Source organism: Stenella coeruleoalba (assembly GCF_951394435.1).
Source record: "Stenella coeruleoalba genome assembly, chromosome: 11".
NCBI lineage: Eukaryota > Metazoa > Chordata > Mammalia > Artiodactyla > Delphinidae > Stenella > Stenella coeruleoalba.
In genome coordinates, this window is record NC_137157.1 from 62,326,466 (window position 1) to 62,344,279 (window position 17,814).

General features: G+C 39.8%; 1 protein-coding gene across 2 annotated transcripts in view; it reads right to left on the reverse strand.

Moving 5' to 3' along the window:
• The window catches only part of DIP2B (disco interacting protein 2 homolog B), a 232,092-nt gene that overhangs the window by 135,809 nt on the left and 78,469 nt on the right, over positions 1-17,814 (reverse strand). The gene's annotated exons all lie outside the window — the stretch shown is intronic.

The window sequence follows — 17,814 nt, forward strand, 5'->3', positions numbered from 1 at the left end:
AAATATCAGGCTTCTCCAAAACACTCAATCATCTTTGGAAAAAACTTTTCTGAAGGGGTTAAAAAAGATAAATAGGAGTGTCCAGATTTTACAGAAATATTCTTAAAGTAACCCACTGATTTAAAAACTAATCAATTAAAATGGTTATCTGAACAGGTAAGTGAATATTCTCCTGAACTATCCAGTGGGGGAAAGAAGAGAGCCCATGGGAGGCTAATGCCAGGCCAGGCTTGCAGGGCCCCACCTCCTCACTCCTCTGTCAGGCCTGTTACAGCCTGTGCTTCCAGAGAGTAGACTTTCCCCACCCTACTATCAGGCTGCTCCCCCCACACAGGAAGCACATCTAGTTTAGGACTCACAAGAGAGAGATTTGTTTTTCTCATTTGTAAAGTGTTATTTACACCCACACTTATTCATACTACAACAACAGCTTTTCTGTGGAAAATAGCAATCAACATATTCTAGTATTAATACTGCTAATAACTAAAACAGGAAATTCTTAAGAAAATAATTTGTCCTCATCAGGTACTAGCTAGTAGGAACCAAAGGGAGGTTTTGGAAATCATTTGAAACATCAAAAGATGTCTAGGGCTTCCCTGGTGGCGCAGTGGTTGAGAGTCCGCCTGCTGATGCAGGGGACACGGGTTCGTGCCCCGGTCCGGGAAGATCCCACGTGCTGCGGAGAGGCTAGGCCCGTGAGCCATGGCCGCTGAGCCTGTGCGTCCGGAACCTGTGCTCCGCAACGGGAGAGGCCACAACAGTGAGAGGCCCGCGTACCGCAAAAAAAAAAAAAAAAAAAAAAGTCTAAATTAACTATCCTGGTCATATGTACAAAACTGAAGGGCAGAGATGTATTTAATTCAAACATATACCATTCCTGAATTTATTTGTATTTATTTACTAACCTGAGTAAGTAAATGTTAACTACTAACATCATGAAAACTGCTCTTTCTGGTTCTATAAACTGACACCATCTCCCAGCCATTTGAGGTGGCTTACTAATTAAAAACAAAGGTTCCCAATATTTCAATTTTTTTTCCTGTTCAGTTGAGCTGCAGGAAATGGAAGCAGTTGAATGTGAATGTAAATACGGATGTCCTTACAGAACTGTTGTCATAAATTACATGATCAGGAAAAGAGCAAAACAATACGAAAGATCATAATCTCAAAATCTCCTCCTGCCATCACAGAAAACAGGCCATTTTTATAGAAATGGTGTTGATGATAACAGTTAAACTAATAAATAACAACCAGTGACTCCAGTCTCCCTAGGCAAAGGCTATAATTACTCTCTGTCAAGCTTTCTGTTATATTATATGGCTATCTGGTTAATATGAAGAAACAATGAAATCAGAACATCCTTTCAGGGGAAACAGTTGTGCAGTGTTCACAAGTTTGTGAAACAGTTATATTTCGACCCAATACTACTTCTAGGAATCTACCCAAAAGAATAACAAAAATTTGTCCACTCAATGTTATTTTTACAGTGACTGTTAACAGTTTAAAAAACTATTTTACAATATTATATATCCAGCAAAAAAGATGTTCACTACGAATTCCTCTAGCAAGGGCGGAGTCAAGATGGTGGACTAGGAGGACGCGGAATTTGCATCTCCGCACAACTAGGGCACCTACCAGGCACCGGTGGGGAACCACAGACACCTAGGGGATGGAAGGAACCACCAGCGACCGGCTTGTGGGATCTTGGTTCCCAGGCCGGAGGTTGGGCCTAATCTCCTGTGGTGGGAGCTCTGAGTCCAAACCACTGGACTAACAGAGAACCTCAGACCCCAGGGAATATTAATCGGAGTGAGGTCTCCCCAGAGGTCCTCATATCAGCACCAAGACCCAGCTCTATCCAACTGCCTGCAAACTCCAGTGCTGGATGCCTCAGGCCCCACCCATCCAAAAAAAAAAAAAAAAAATGAAACGACAAAAAAATATGTTATAGACGAAGGAGCAAGGTAAAAACCTACAAGACCAAATAAATGAAGATGAAATAGGCAACCTACGTGAAAAAGAATTCAGAGTAATGATAGTAAAGATGATCCAAAATCTCAGAAACAGAATGGAGAAAATATAAGAAACATTCAACAAGGATCTAGAAGAATTAGACAGCAAACAGTGATGAACAACACAATAAATGAAATTAAAAGTACTCTAGAAGGAATCAATAGCAGAATAACTGATACAGAAGAATGGATATGTGAGCTGGAAGATAAAATGATGGAAATAACTGCCAGGGAGCAGAATAAAGAGAAAAGAATGAAAAGAACTGAGGACAGTCTCAGAGAGCTCTGGGACAACATTAAATGCACCAATATTTGAATTATAGGGGTCCCAGAAGAAGAAGAGAAAAAAGAGGGACAGAGAAAATATTTGAAGAGATTATAGTCAAAAACTTCCTAACATGGGAAAGGAAATAGTCAATCAAGTCCAGGAAGCACAGAGAGTCCCACAGAGGATAAATCCAAGGAGAAACACGCCAAGACACATATTAATCAAACTATCAAAAATTAAATACAAAGAAAAAATATTAAAAGCAGAAAGGGAAAAACAATAAATAACATACAAGGGAATCCCCATAAGGTCAACAGCTGATCCTTCAGCAGAAACTCTGCAAGCCATAAGGGAGTGGCAGGACATATTTAACGTGATGAAAGGGAAAAACCTACAACCAAGATTACTCTACTGAGCAAGGATCTCATTCAGATTCAATAGAGAAATTAAAACCTTTACAGACAAGCAAAAGTTAAGAGAATTCAGTACCACCAAACCAGCTTTGCAACAAATGCTAAAGGAACTTCTCTAGGCAGGAAAAACAAGAGAAGGAAAACACCTACAAAAACAAACCCAAAACAATTAAGAAAATGGTAATAGGAACATACATATCAATAATTACCTTAAATGTAAATGGATTAAATGCTCCAACCAAAAGACATAGACTGGCTGAATGGATACAAAAACAAGACCCATATATATGCTGTCTACAAGAGACCCACTTCAGACCTATGGACACATAAAGACTGAAAGTAAGAGGATAGAAAAAAGATATTCTGTGCAACTGGAAATCAAAAGAAAGCTGTAGTAGCAATACTCATATCAGATAAAATACACTTTAGGGGCTTCCCTGGTGGCGCAGTGGTTGACAGTCCGCCTGCCGATGCAGGGGACACGGGTTCGTGCCCCGGTCTGGGAGGATCCCACATGCCGTGGAGTGGCTGGGCCCGTGAGCCATGGCTGCTGAGCCTGCGCGTCTGGAGACTTTGCTCCGCACGGGAGAGGCCGCAAAAGTGAGAGGCAAGGAAGGACACTACATAATGATCAAGGAATCAATCCAAGAAGAAGATATAACAATTGTAAATATTTATGCACCCAACATAGGAGCACATCAATACATAAGGCAAATGTAAACAGCCATAAAAGGAGAAATCAACCATAACACAATAATAGTGGGGGACTTTAACACCCCACTTACACCAATGGACAGATCATCCAGACAGAATAAGGAAACACAAGCTTTAAATGACACATTAAACAAGATGGACTTAACTGATATTTATAGGACATTCTGTCCAAAAACAACAGAATACACTTTCTTCTCAAGTGCTCGTAGAACATTCTTGAGGACAGACCATATCTTGGGTCACAAATCAAGCCTTGGTAAATTTAAGAAAATGGAAATCGTATCAAGTATCTTTTCCAACCGCAACACTATGAGACTAGATATCAATTACAGGAAAAAAAATTGTAAAAATTAAAAACACATGGAGGCTAAACAATAAGCTACTAAATAACCAAGAGACCACTGAAAAAATCAAACAGGAAATCAAAAAAAACCTAGAAATAAATGACAATGAAAACATGATGACGCAAAACTTATGGGATGCAGAAAAGCAGTTCTAAGAGGGAAGTTTACAGCAATACAATCCTACGTCAAGAAACATCTCAAATAAACAACCTAAACTTACACCTAAAGCAATTAGAGAAAGAAGAACAAAAAAACCCCAAAGTTAGCAGAAGGAAAAAAATCATAAAGATCAGATCAGAAATAAATGAAAAAGAAATGAAGAAAACAATAGCTAAGATCAATAAAAGTAAAAGCTGGTTCTTTGAGAAGATAAACAAAATTGATAAACCATCAGCTAGACTCATCAAGAAAAAAAGGGAGAAGACTCAAATCAACAGAATTAGAAATGAAAAAAGAGAAGTAACAACTGACACTGCAGAAATACAAAGGATCATGAGAGATTACCACAAGCAACTATATGCCAATAAAATGGACAACCTGGAAGAAATGGACAAATTCTTAAAAAAGCACAATATTCCCAGGCTGAACCAGGAAGAAATAGAAAACATAAACAGACGAATCACAAGCACTGAAATTGACAATGTGACTAAAAATCTTTCAACAAACAAAAGCCCAGGACCAGATGGCTTCACGGGTGAATTCCATCAAACATTTAGAGAAGAGCTAACATCTATCCTTCTCAAATTCTTCCAAAATACAGCAGAGGGAGGAACACTCCCAAACTCATTCTATGAGGCCACCATCACCCTGATACGAAAACCAGACAAAGATATCACAAAAAAATAAAACTACAGGCCAATAGCACTGATGAACACAGATGCAAAATTCCTCAACAAATTACTAGCAAACAGAATCCAACAGCACATTAAAAGGATCATACACCATGATCATGTGGGGTTTATCCCAGGAATGCAAGGATTCTTCAATATACGCAAATCGATCAATCTGATACACCATATTAACAAACTGAAGGATAAAAACCATATGATAATCTCAACAGATGCAGAAAAGGCTTCTGACAAAATTCAACACGCATTTATGATAAAAACGCTCTAGAAAGTAGGCACAAAGGGAACCTACCTCAACATAATAAAGGCCATATATGACAAATCCACAGCCAACATTGCTCTCAATGGTGAAAAACTGAAAGCATTTCCTCTAAGATGAGGAACAAGACAAGGTTGTCCACTCTCACCACTATTATTCAACATAGTTTTGGAAGTTTTAGTCACAGCAATCAGAGAAGAAAAAGAAATAAAAGGAATCCAAATCGGAAAGGAAGAAGTAAAACTGTCACTGTTTGCAGATGACATGATACTATACATAGGGAATCCTAAAGATGCTACCAGAAAACTACTAGAGCTAATCAATGAATTTGGTAAAGTTGCAGGATACAAAATTAATGTACAGAAATCTCTTGCATTCCTATACACTAATGATGAAAACCCTGAAAGAGAAATTAAGGAAACACTTCCATTTACCACTGCAACCAAAAGAATAAAATACCTAGGAATAAACCTACCTAAGGAGGCAAAAGACCTTATGGAGAAAACTATAAGACACTGATGAAAGAAATTAAAGATGATACAAACAGATGGAGAGATACACCATGTTCCTGGATTGCAACAATCAACATTGTGAAAATGACTATACTACTTAAAGCAATCTACAGATTCAATACAATCCCTAACAAACTACCACTGGCATTTTTCACAGAACTACAACAAAAAAATTTCACAATGTGTATGGAAACACAAAAGACCCTGAATAGCCAAAGCATTCTTGAGAAAGAAAAATGGAGCTGGAGGAATCAGGCTCCCTGATTTCAGACTATACTACAAAGATACAGTAATCAAGACAGTATGGTACTGGCACAGAAACAGAAATATAGATCAATGGAACAGGATAGAAAGCCCAGAGATAAACTCACACACATATGGTCACCTTATCTTTGATAAAGAAGGCAAGAGTATACAATGGAGAAAAGACAGTCTCTTCAATAAGTGGTGCTGGGAAAACTGGACAGCTACGTGTAAAAGAATTAGATTAGAACACTCCCTAACAGCATACACAAAAATAAACTCAAAATGGATTAAAGACCTAAATGGAAGGCCAGACACTATAAAACTCTTAGAGGAAAACATAGGCAGAACACTCTATGACATAAATCACAGCAAGATCCTTTTTGACCCACCTCCTAGAGAAATGGAAATAAAAACAAAAATAAACAAATAGGACCTAATGAAACTTCAAAGCTTTTGCGCAGCAAAGGAAACCATAAACAAGATGAAAAGACAACCCTCAGAATGGGAGAAAATATTTGCAAACGAAGCAACTGACAAAGGATTAATCTCCAAAATATACAAGCAGCTCATGCAGCTCAATATCAAAAAAATAACCCAATCCAAAAATAGGCAGAAGACCTAAATAGACATTTCTCCAAAGAAGATATTCAGATTGCCAACAAACACATGAAAGGATGCTCAACATCCCTAATCATTAGAGGAAAGCAAGTCAAAACTACAATGAGGTATCACCGCATAGCAGTCAGAATGGCCATCTTCAAAAAATCTATAAACAGGGCTTCCCTGGTGGCGCAGTGGTTGAGAGTCCGCCTGCCGATGCAGGGGACACAGGTTCGTGCCCCGGTCTGGGAAGATCCCACATGCCGCGGAGCGGCTGGGCCCGTGAGCCATGGCCGCTGAGCCTACGCGTCCAGAGCCTGTGCTCCACAACGGGAGAGGCCACAACAGTGAGAGGCCCGTATACCGCCAAAAAAACCCAAAAAAAAACCCTAAAAATAGAACTACCATATGACCCAGCAATCCCACTACTGGGCATATACCCTGAGAAAACCATTATTCAAAAACAGTCATGTCACAATGTTCACTGCAGCTCTATTTACAATAGCTGGGACATGGAAGCATCCTAAGTATCCATCGACAGATGAATAGATAAAGAAGATGTGGCACATATAAACAGTGGAATATTATTCAGCTTTAAAAAGAAACGAAATTGAGATATTTGTAGTGAGGTGGATGGACCCAGAGTCTGTCCTGCAGAGTGAAGTAAGTCAGAAAGAGCAAAACAAATACTGTATGCTAACACATATATATGGACTCTAAAAAAAAATGGTTCTGATGAACCTAGGAGCAGGACAGGAATAAAGACACAGACATAGAGAATGGATTTGAGGACATGGGGATGGGGAAGGGTTAGCTGGGACGACGTGAGAGAGTAGCACTGACATATACACAGTACTAAATGTAAAATAGATAGCTAGTGGGAAGCAGCCACATAGCACAGGGAGATCAGCCAGTGCTTTGTGACCACCTAGAGGGGTGGCATAGGGAGGGTGGGAGGGAGGGAGATGCAAGAGGGAGGGGATATGGGGATATATGAATGCATATAGCTGAATCACTTTGTTATACCGCAGAAACTAACACAACATTGTAAAGCAATTATACTCCAATAAAGATGTTAAAAAATAATAATGATGCTGCTGCTGTAAACATGGGTTAAAAAAAGAAAAAAAGAATTCCTCTCACAAAAAGGAACTATTTTTGTTTAGGAAAAAACTTTTTAAATATACAAAGTAGACAGTATAGTATGGTGTAAAAAGCATTGGTTCTGGAATAAAATGATCTGGTTAGTGATCTGGTTCTATTCTTAACTAGTTATGTGACTTTAAGCCAGTCATTTCCAGCCTTCTGTTAGTGTCCTCATCTGCAAAATAGGGATGTAAATACCCAACTTACCTTCCTCACAGTAATTTGTGTGTGTGCATGTGTGAGCAAAGGAAAGTAATAAATCTGAAAACCTTTTGAAAGTTGTCAGTAAAGGATCATTATCATTATCATCAAAGCTGCATCTGAAGGAAAGGATAAAAAAGGAAAAGGAGGTATTTTTATTCTCAGTAGCCAAAGGAGAAAAGGAAAGCAGGATGCCTTGTAGAATTACCCACTTATGGCTGACCAGAGAGGTAAAGTGGTGGCATTCACGGAGAATCTGGAGCTGGACAAGGATACATTTTCAAGAAGCAGCTGAAAAGCCAGGTAAAATAATATGTTCCAAAAGTCTCTAAGAAGGGAAGGATGTGCGGTGGGAATGGGCATGGAGAAGAAAGGTATGTGTGTGAGGGATGGGAGGCAGGATGACAGAAGAACTTGTGTTAAGATTCTCCTGAAGAGTTTAAGGCCAGGATTAAGACTACTTAACAAAATTCTGTTCAAGAGGAGTACAACTTGTGTTGCAAGTTATATCCACTGTTCCCATGACACTACCATTATTATTACCTTAAGTGATTTACCCAGTAAATCATCAGGATTCCCAGTTTGTCCCTCCTTTAAAGAAAAAAGAAAAAGTCCTTTGCTCATTAATGCAGAAATAGGTAGGTGTGGATAACTTGATGGCATTAAAGAAAGGAAAATAAACCAAACTCATATTTAAAAATTACTTAAGTTATTTCTGCATCTTAACATCAGTCAGTCACATGGCTGCTTTGGACCCAACCTGACAGAATTAAGTGTGACCATGTTCTGCAAGCGCGCTCACTTCATGCCAGTGGGAGGTAGAAAAATATACTTGCCAAATGTGATAAAGAAAACTCTGAAGGGCTGAAAACAACTAAACCATCCAAAGAACCTTACTGTTCACTTGTAACCTTCTCCCTTAAATGTGACCATTCACTTTAATATAACATAACTTTATATTCACAAAGAAGACTGAAAAGATAACTATAAAAGAGAAGCTCTAAAATATCATTAAAGCATCCTACTGTTTCAGCTAAACAGGAGTCAGCATTCATCATTCATGCTACTCTGACAAAGTCCAGGACTGCGCAGGAGAGGTCTCAGAGCCCTGCTCCCTGATTCCAGGGCGAGTTCTTCTGACCTCCCTCCTCTCAGATGCCCTCAGTCATCAGGCATCCCAGTGCTGCCCGCTGACTCAAAGAAGAGATGCTCATTTATTAATCATACTCCTCCAGAAACAGGAGGCCACAGCACTACCTAATATTGTTATATTAAGATAACATTCTCACTTCTAACCTTTTCCCTCTCTAGAGTAAGCAGAATAGTGAGGGAGCTTCTGTCTGTAAACTCTGAGGACAATGGATAAATTAAAAACTCATTTATATGAAATTCCATGCTGCTGACAAAGAATCCAGACATTTCAATATTAGATGCCAGGTACAAATAAACTTATTTACAAAACAGAAGTAGAGTCACAGATGTAGAAAACAAACTTGTGGTTACCAGGGGATTGGTGGGGCGAGATAAATTGGGAGATTGGTACTGACATATACACACCACTATACATAAAACAGATACCTAATAAGAACCTGCTGTATAGCACAGGGAACTCTATTCAATGGCCTATATGGGAAAAGAATCTAAAAAAAAAAAAGAGTGGATATATGTATATGTATAATTGATTCACTCTGCTGTACACCTGATACTAACACAACATTGTAAATGCACTATACTCCAATAAAAAAATTTTTTAAAATTAGATGCCAGATTTTTAACCACCTGTGCTTAAATTAAAATAACTTTTATAGTGATTTAATAAGTTATGCTGTCAAATAAATGATGGATTTCCCATTCCAATATGCACTATGCAGGCCTTTAAAAAAAATGAAGTAAAGCGATATATGTTGATATGGAAAGTGCTCTGAGAGTAACTAAGTGAAAAACAATGTGCTGAAAACTTTGTAGAGTGGAGCCCCTCCATACAAAGAGTACATCTCTGTGTGTATATGCTAGTTTGCCTAAAGGGCAAATTAACAGAAGGATTCACAAAGACTGGAAAATATGTGAGTTTTTAAATATATAAGGAAAAAAACTAGCTTAGATAATTTTTAAAAGAAGTTAGTGGAAATTTTTACTGATCTTGTATAAATATCTGACTATATTTAAAGCAAATATTACCTATTCTAGCATAAAAAGTAAAAATAACCAAGTTTCAAAGAAATAAAACTGAGACAAGTCATAGCTATTTTTAAAACATGCAAATCATATTTATCTAAATACCTTGGGTTACTGAACTCCTTAGGTAGTGAATCTTCAGTGTACTTTAGTGCCAATTGGAAGCTGTGTTTTTCAGGATCATCCAAACCAGGTCAACACTCTGAAAGTCTCCTGGTCTTGGACACAGTCAAAGCTCTAAGATTCAATTAACCCCAGACTGGCTATGCGTAGTAATGATCATCCTCAACTATCTACATATATATGGCTTTTGTTAACCTGTTTTACCACCATGCAAAACAGACACAATCCAACTCATATGGTCAAAACTTTGTCTTTAAGACCCTCTCCCAATTTCTCCCTTTTTCATTTCTACTTATGATTCTTATTTTATATTTCTAAAACAAACTCTATCCCTGCCAAAGGTCTTCTTTTATATACTAAGTTATATGAAGCACTGATAAATGAGATTAGATTCTTCTTACATGAACCAAAGTCTTAAAGCCACGGAGCTATCAGGCTGGAATACTGTGTATAAGATGGCAGCACCTACTGGCAATGTGCTATAGAATTATTCAGCTTTACTGAACACTGTAAATGCCTAAAAAACACAGAAGGAAAGAAACCATGTTCGAGAAGTTGACCTGGAGTTATGAGATCACAAAGGCACAAAGAAAGCCCACCTTGAGGGTGGAAGAAGGAAGGTTGAGAGTAAAGGGGGAGAAGGGAGGAGCCCTTCAATACATTCCCAGGAGGCCATGTGCCAGAGGCCACTTATTTCTTTTCTCATTTTTACTTTAGTCCATCTGGAGATTTTTCTTCTGTGAATAAATGGCTTATTTTATAATGTAAATCAATACACAGACTTTTGGTTAATACATTTAATTGTCACAAAGAAAGAAAAAACTATACTTGAGAGACATGGATGTAGTATTCTCCTCAATGGCCACATTAAGTATAATCTTGGTGTACTTGAAGCTTTCTGTTAATAAAACCTTACCAGTCGGTACTTCCCTGGTGGCACAGTGGTTAAGAATCCACCTGCCAATGCAGGGGAAACGGGTTCAAAACCTGGTCTGGGAAGATCCCACATGCCGCAGAGCAATGAAGCCTGTGCGCCACAACTACTGAGCCTACACTCTAGAGCCCATGAGCCACAACTACTGAGCCCACATGCCACAACTACTAAAGCCCGCGCACCTAGAGCCCGTGCTCCACAACAAGAGAAGCCACCTCAATGAGGAGCCCACGCACTGCAACGAAGAGTAGCCCCCACTCGCCACAATTAGAGAAAGCGCGCACATAGCAACAAAGACCCAACGCGGCCAAAAATAAATAAATAACATTAAAAAAAAGAACTTACCAGTTCACTCTCCAGTTCTAAATATATTTACCAGTACACAAAGGGACAGGAAACCCACTAGCTGTGTGCACCACTAGCTTGCTAACCTGCGTTTCCAGAGTCGGCATGGTTTTAGTCTCATTAGAGCCAACAGCTGCCAAAGTGTTAATCCTTTTAGACTTTGAACCCAAGCTCTGTGATAATTTATGCGGCCAGTGTAACCTAATGGTACTAATAAAATAATTTTTTTAACATATCAGGTTATTCAAAGTAGAGCTCCTCCCTCTCAATAAGAGAAAAATGTCAAAGTAAACTAAAATAATTGAATGACAGCTAAAAGCTGAAAGGTGGGGGAATTTCCTGGAGGTCCAGTGGTTAGGACTTGGCATTTTCACTGCCACGGCCGGGTTTGATACCTGGTCAGGGAACTAAGATCCTGCAAGCCGTGCAGTGCGGCTCCCCCTTCCCCCAAAAAAGCTGAAAGGTGGGTCACCAATTCTGAAAGACAAACCCTTTAAGACACCTAGGGCTGACACCATTAAGTTATTTTACCATTGTTAAAATAAACCAGATAATCTAAAAACCAGTCAGGCAAATAAAAACAGCAAAATACCTAAGTTGATATAAGACTAAGATAGGCAAAACACTTTATCACGTATCAAACTATAAATACCTATGTTACATTTGAGCTGGGCTCAACTTTTTAAATACATTATTTTAATAGTTCTAATGTCCTTTTCTTATTTGACAATTAATGTTGAGTTCTTAGATCAATAATCCAATCGCTAAACTGCTTCACACTTACCATAAAGCCTTATAATGACTGAGTATATGAATCTTAATCTATATCACGAGGTAATACATGTGACGAGGTAATATATGTACCAAGCTTCACGTTAACATACACTGAGTTTACTTCATATAATTAAAGAAAACTCTACTAAGTTCTAAAATTGGTCTAAACATCAGCCAAATAAAACAGGAGGTTTCTTTCCATCTAGAGGCCCCATCACTTAAAAATTAAACCTAAATTAATTCTCACAAAATCCCTTGAGGTAAACACTATCTTTACAGGTGTGAGAATCAGATCAAAGGGAAAAGAGCAAAAGATATCATGGTTCAGATTCAAGCTTAGGATGACATTTGCTTCTGTGCTCTAATATTAATTAATAAGGCAGCAGAGAAGGTTGCTTGTGTTCCAGCATCTCATACTTGAAACAAAGGGGTAGCCTTCACATCATCTCCATCTGTGACCTTAGGTGATTCACTAATCTCTGACTGGCTCTTTTTCATATGCAAAATGGGTGGAATCATTTGTAAAACTGGGACATGTATTTAATGAGCTGCTGCTTTGAGTTTAACATAAAGTCAACATGTTTGATCTTTCTAGAAGACTAAACTCAGCTCTGGTCTTATACCAGGACATTAAGTCTAGAGCTATACATAAGTTCTACTTAGTGTATGGGTTTTAATTCCAGCAAGAGTAGAAAGGTTGAGAAAGGTTGTAGAAGTGTAAAACTCAGGTTTAGCTCAGACTGAAATTTAGTTGCCTGCTAAAGAGAGAAAGGAAAAAAAAAGAAAAAAAAGAAAGAAAAGATTTAAAATAACACACACCAGATGGATACACAGAAAGAAAAAAAATCAATATAATAAAATCTTAGAATAGCTTCAGGCTCAACAACTGGGCATTAAATTTAGCCCCCAGCTTCTTGGCCTTCATGGGGAAATGAGACAAATGATTTAGTTCCTACTATTTGAAAAGATGGTATACCTAACTTGTAAAAGGAATTTCCTATGTGAGTTCTGGTCCATAAACAAGCTAAAATTTTATAACATCAAAACTTGATCAATCTATACTTTTATATTAAAGTCTAAATTCCTGTTTTTAAAAAAGTGCCTTCACTGGAAATAATTATGACAATAATGATCCTCTAGTAGCAGGTGCTGTAACAATTAACCCAACGAGTCACTCTTTGGGCCACAACCGTGAACCTCAATCATTCCTCCAGTGGGGCGACAAATGCCATCTTTAAAGAGAGAAGGAAACCATGCTGTAAATGTTACTCTGCCTATCTACTCCACCACCTTACTTTCAACAGTTGCAAGGAAGAAAAAAGAGAGAAAAAAGAGCAGCATGAGAATCTTAGAAAATAATTAGCTCCTGATTAGCACATATTTCCACTGTAATATTCAAGTTTCTCCTCTTAACCTCTTCTAACTTTTCTTCCTGGAGGTCCTAAATCACTCAATTGTTTAAAATTTAGGTAACATGAAGAATCCTCCTCTGGCCCAAAAGAGCCTACTATATCTGCCCCCTGTTCACCCGTATCTATGGATCCCATCACCACTCTTCTAATTCACCAACCTCACACCCTTTGCAGTTACTCAAATACATTGATCTGAGGATCCCTGCACCAATCATTTCCTGTGCCTGAAAAACACCTTCCCCAGACTTTCTCATAAAATGGTTCCCTCTCATCATTCCAAATCTCAACTCAGTCTCTTACCACGTTTTCAGAAACAACGTTTCTTATCACCCTAGAGAAAACAGCACTCTATAACCCATCAGTTTTACCTTATGTCATAGAAAATAGCGCACTACAGCAATTACTTGTCATTTTAAGGCAACCAGCAGGATTATCACAATTTTAAATCAATAAGACACTTCCAATCACTTCATTAAATTAAATGACTTTAAAGGTCCTCACCTTTAATACAAATAATACAAATTCTGAACGTCAAGAGATTTTCCCTTATACATCACTTGACTTCACCGGTCCCCACTCCACCCTCTACACTTAAAACGTTCTATAGAAACAGGCACAACACCCAGATGGACAGCAGCGGCCATACACATATAACCCAGCAGCTGGGTTAAGATGGAATTCTAGCTATCATGGTCTTGTTAAAGGTGCCTGTTCCCCACACAGTAGAGGGATAGAAAGGTATCTCATTCAGATAGCATTCCCTGAAAAAGGTCCTCCTGATCTTCAGTGAAGTGACTAGTAAGGAAATAACTACTGTACATCCATTCGGAACTCTGAATATCTTGTGTAAGCACAATACAGTAGAAATACTAACAAAACAATTTCTAAAGCTGTTTCACCAATGTGTTATTCCAAGGTTGGTTTTCTTGGGGGAGGGGTGGGTCAGGGTAACTGAACATATAAGTCTAGCTTTGCTTTCATTCATCAGTATTCTGTAGCTACCAAAATAAATTCTAAGCCTACAGATTACATTTTTATAAAAGCCAATGGTCCCAAGAGAGAATTTTCTTCAAAATTTCTTTCCTATACCTTGTTTTCAAACACAACTAGGACAGAGTTTAAAGTATAATACAGCTTGTCTTTCTACTCTCTGATGGACCTCAAAACAGAAATGCAGGCAGAATGCTTGCAGTATGTAGACAAGTAACTGGAAAACTTAAGAGAACCAGTGGGAAGAGCAGAATAGAGAAGCACGAGTGGCAGGCAAGGTTTATGTGGATTTCTAGCTTTCGAAAATGAACTGGAAATGGTTAAAGTTTTTTTTTTTTTTTTTGCGGTACGCAGGCCTCTCACTGTTGTGGCCTCTCCCGTTGCGGAGCACAGGCTCCGGACGCGCAGGCTCAGCGGCCATGGCTCACGGGACCAGCCACTCCGCAGCATGTGAGATCTTCCCGGACTGGGGCACGAACCCACGTCCCCTGCATCGGCAGGCGGACTCTCAACCACTGCGCCACCAGGGAAGCCCACTACTTACTTTTATCATACATTCACCCGTGGTTCAAAATCCAAAGATACAAAAGATATACATATAGTGAAAATATCATTCCCTCTCCTGTTTTCCAAATTCTTTCCTGAGAATTTGCCCAAAGATGCACATATAATAAGCAAAAGCACATTTTCATGTAGGCAAATTCTGATCTAGATGTTTATAATAATATTTTTTAAAAAGCAGTCTTTGTTTTAAATAACTCACTGGCATCACACATATTCATACATTCCAGCTTTCTATGAGGCTGACTTCAAGACTGGTTTTTCTTCGGCCCATCAACGCGGCTTGCAGGATCTTAGTTCCCTGACCAGGGATTGACCTCGGGCCCTCGGCAGTGAAAGCATGGAGTCCTAACCACTGAACCACTGGGGAATTCCCGAAGACTTTTTTTTTTTTTAAAGTATCAAGAGAAGAGTGAAAGTTCTGGATTATGAAGTCTGGGTTCTTGCCTCAATTCTGTGCAAGTCTGGGAAAGTCCCACCATTTCTTCAGCATTCTCCCTTATCTCTGTGGCCACCTCTTGAGTCCAGGCCACCATCAGCTCCTGCCTGGACCTGCCCCAGCCCCTCCACATCCTCCAAATAATCCACCCTCTTGCCTCCGCTAGGCCATTCTACTCAGGACTGTAGCTGACATAACTTTTTAAATGCAAGTCTTGTTTTAACGTGAATGCTCAACTCTTTTGCAATCTTTTTACCATTTCGGTGAAACCAGGAACAGAGTACATGATCGCCCACAGCATCCACAGTGAGGCTGGCAGTCTTTAGAGATCACTCCCTGAGGTGGATTCCCTCACTGAACACAGGAAAAGACTCAAGCTCACAGAGACAAGGTAAGTGGGCCACATCTAGAATGCACTGCTTCACAGAATGCCATGATTATGTGGGAACCTAAAGGTCATTTATTCATTGATAAGTATTTGCCGAAGGCCGGGCACCGTGCTAGGTTTCAGGAACTGCGGTGAACAGGTGAGGTCCCCGACTTCTTAGAGCTTATATTTCTAGATATACTTCCAGAAAAGAAGCACGTAAATACCCAAGATGATGCTCTCTCACTTCATTGGAATCCCTGTCAAAATGTCTCCTCCTCTAACGGCTGTCTAGAACAGCATCCCTCACTTCACTCCACCTGCTTCATTTGTCTACACAGCACAGATCACAGTCAGAATATGATATATTTGTGGTTTGTCTGTTTTCCCACTAGATGGAAGCTTCCTGAGTGTGTCTACCTCACTCACTGCTATCGCCCCAGTGCCTAGAACAGTGTCAGGCACAGAGTAGGCACTCAATAAATATTGCTGGAAAAAACAGATAATGTGACAAAGAAGAAACTGAGGTGGGCAAGTAGCCACTTTGGGAAGGGTGATCAGAAAAGGGCTCTCAGACGAGGTGACATTTAAGCTGCATCCTGAACAGTAAGGACAAGAGCCAGGAACAGATTAGTGCATGCAGAAGGAACAGTGAGTGTCAAGGCCCTGGGGCATGAAAGATCCTGGTGTGAAAGGGACAAGGTAGCCCTCCATAATGAGGGAGGGGAAAGCAGTCGATGAGGCTGGAGAAGCAGGCAGGACGCTGAAGGCTATGGTGAGGAGTCAATAATTTATTCTACATGAAATGCCATCATTAAGGACTAAGCAAGGAGTTACATAATGTGGTTAAGTGTTTTTTATAGAGCACTGTACCTGTTGTGAGGAGAATAGTGTATGGAAGACAAAAATGAAAGCAGAGGAACCAATTAGGAAACTCAAGTAGTTTTCCAGTTGAGAAATAACAGGGATTTAGTGGTGAAACGCAGATGGAGAGAGGTGAATGTACTTGAGATATGTACTAAGGTAGAATTGATAAGACATGTTGATTGGCTGGATGGAGACAGGGAGGATTTAAGATGATTCCCAAGTTTCTGACTTGTGCAATTGGGTGTATCAGGATCTACTTACTGAAATGAAAAAGGATTGAAGGGGAAAAGCCAGAACTGTCTTTTGCACCCATGAAGCCTGAGTCATAGGTTACCGATCTCTAGGTGGAATTCAGAGGACAGGTCTGGGCTGCAGATACATACTTACGAGTCATCAGCATAAAGATGGTATTTAAAGCCACAGGAGTGAGTGAAATCACCGCGGGAAGGAGTACAAATAAAGAGAAGCGAGGCCCAAAACTGAGCCTGGAGGCATGCCAGCACTTAGAGGTCACACAGGGCAAGGGGAGGCAGTAAAAGAGAAGGAGGGCTGGTCTATGAGACAGAAAGAAAACAACTAGATTCCATCGCAGAGGACCTGGGTGCTCTTGGCAAGAACGGTTTCAGTGAAGTAGTGAGGAATGGAGCCAGTAATGAGTGGTTTAAAGAGTGAATGGAAGAGAAAAAAAAGTAGAAGAGAGAACAGACAACTCTTTTGAAAAGAGCTGTGAAGGGGAGAGAAAGCGGGTCACTAAGTATCGACAGAGGTGGATTTAACAAGGGACAATTTAATTCTAGAGACAGAGTGCACCAGAGCGTATCTGTACACTAACAGGGATGCTCTAGCAGACAGGGAGAGCCTGAAGATGGAAGAGGGAGATGGGGGACCACAGAAGCGGCAAGGTCCCTGTGAAGGAGGTGGGACACTCAGCACAAAGGAAAGGACTGTAATGGCGGGGGGTGGGGGCGGGGGGAGAAACTAGCGCTTGCTACATTATAACCAACTGGAGGGAAATGAGAGAAGAGTGGCCCAGCTGCCAAAAAATCTCTAGATGTGGTGGAGGGCAGATGAGGGTGTCCCTCTGGACAGATTTCTATTTTCTCAGAGAAGCATCAAACAAAGCCATCAGCTGAGAGAACAGAAGTCTATGAGGTTTGAGGGAAAGGTACGAAATAGTCTTCTTAGAACCTGAGAAAGCAAACTTAACAGCTGGGCTTCCTGGCAGTGATGAAGCCCATTTCAGGCTGGGGTTATGTCTACATGG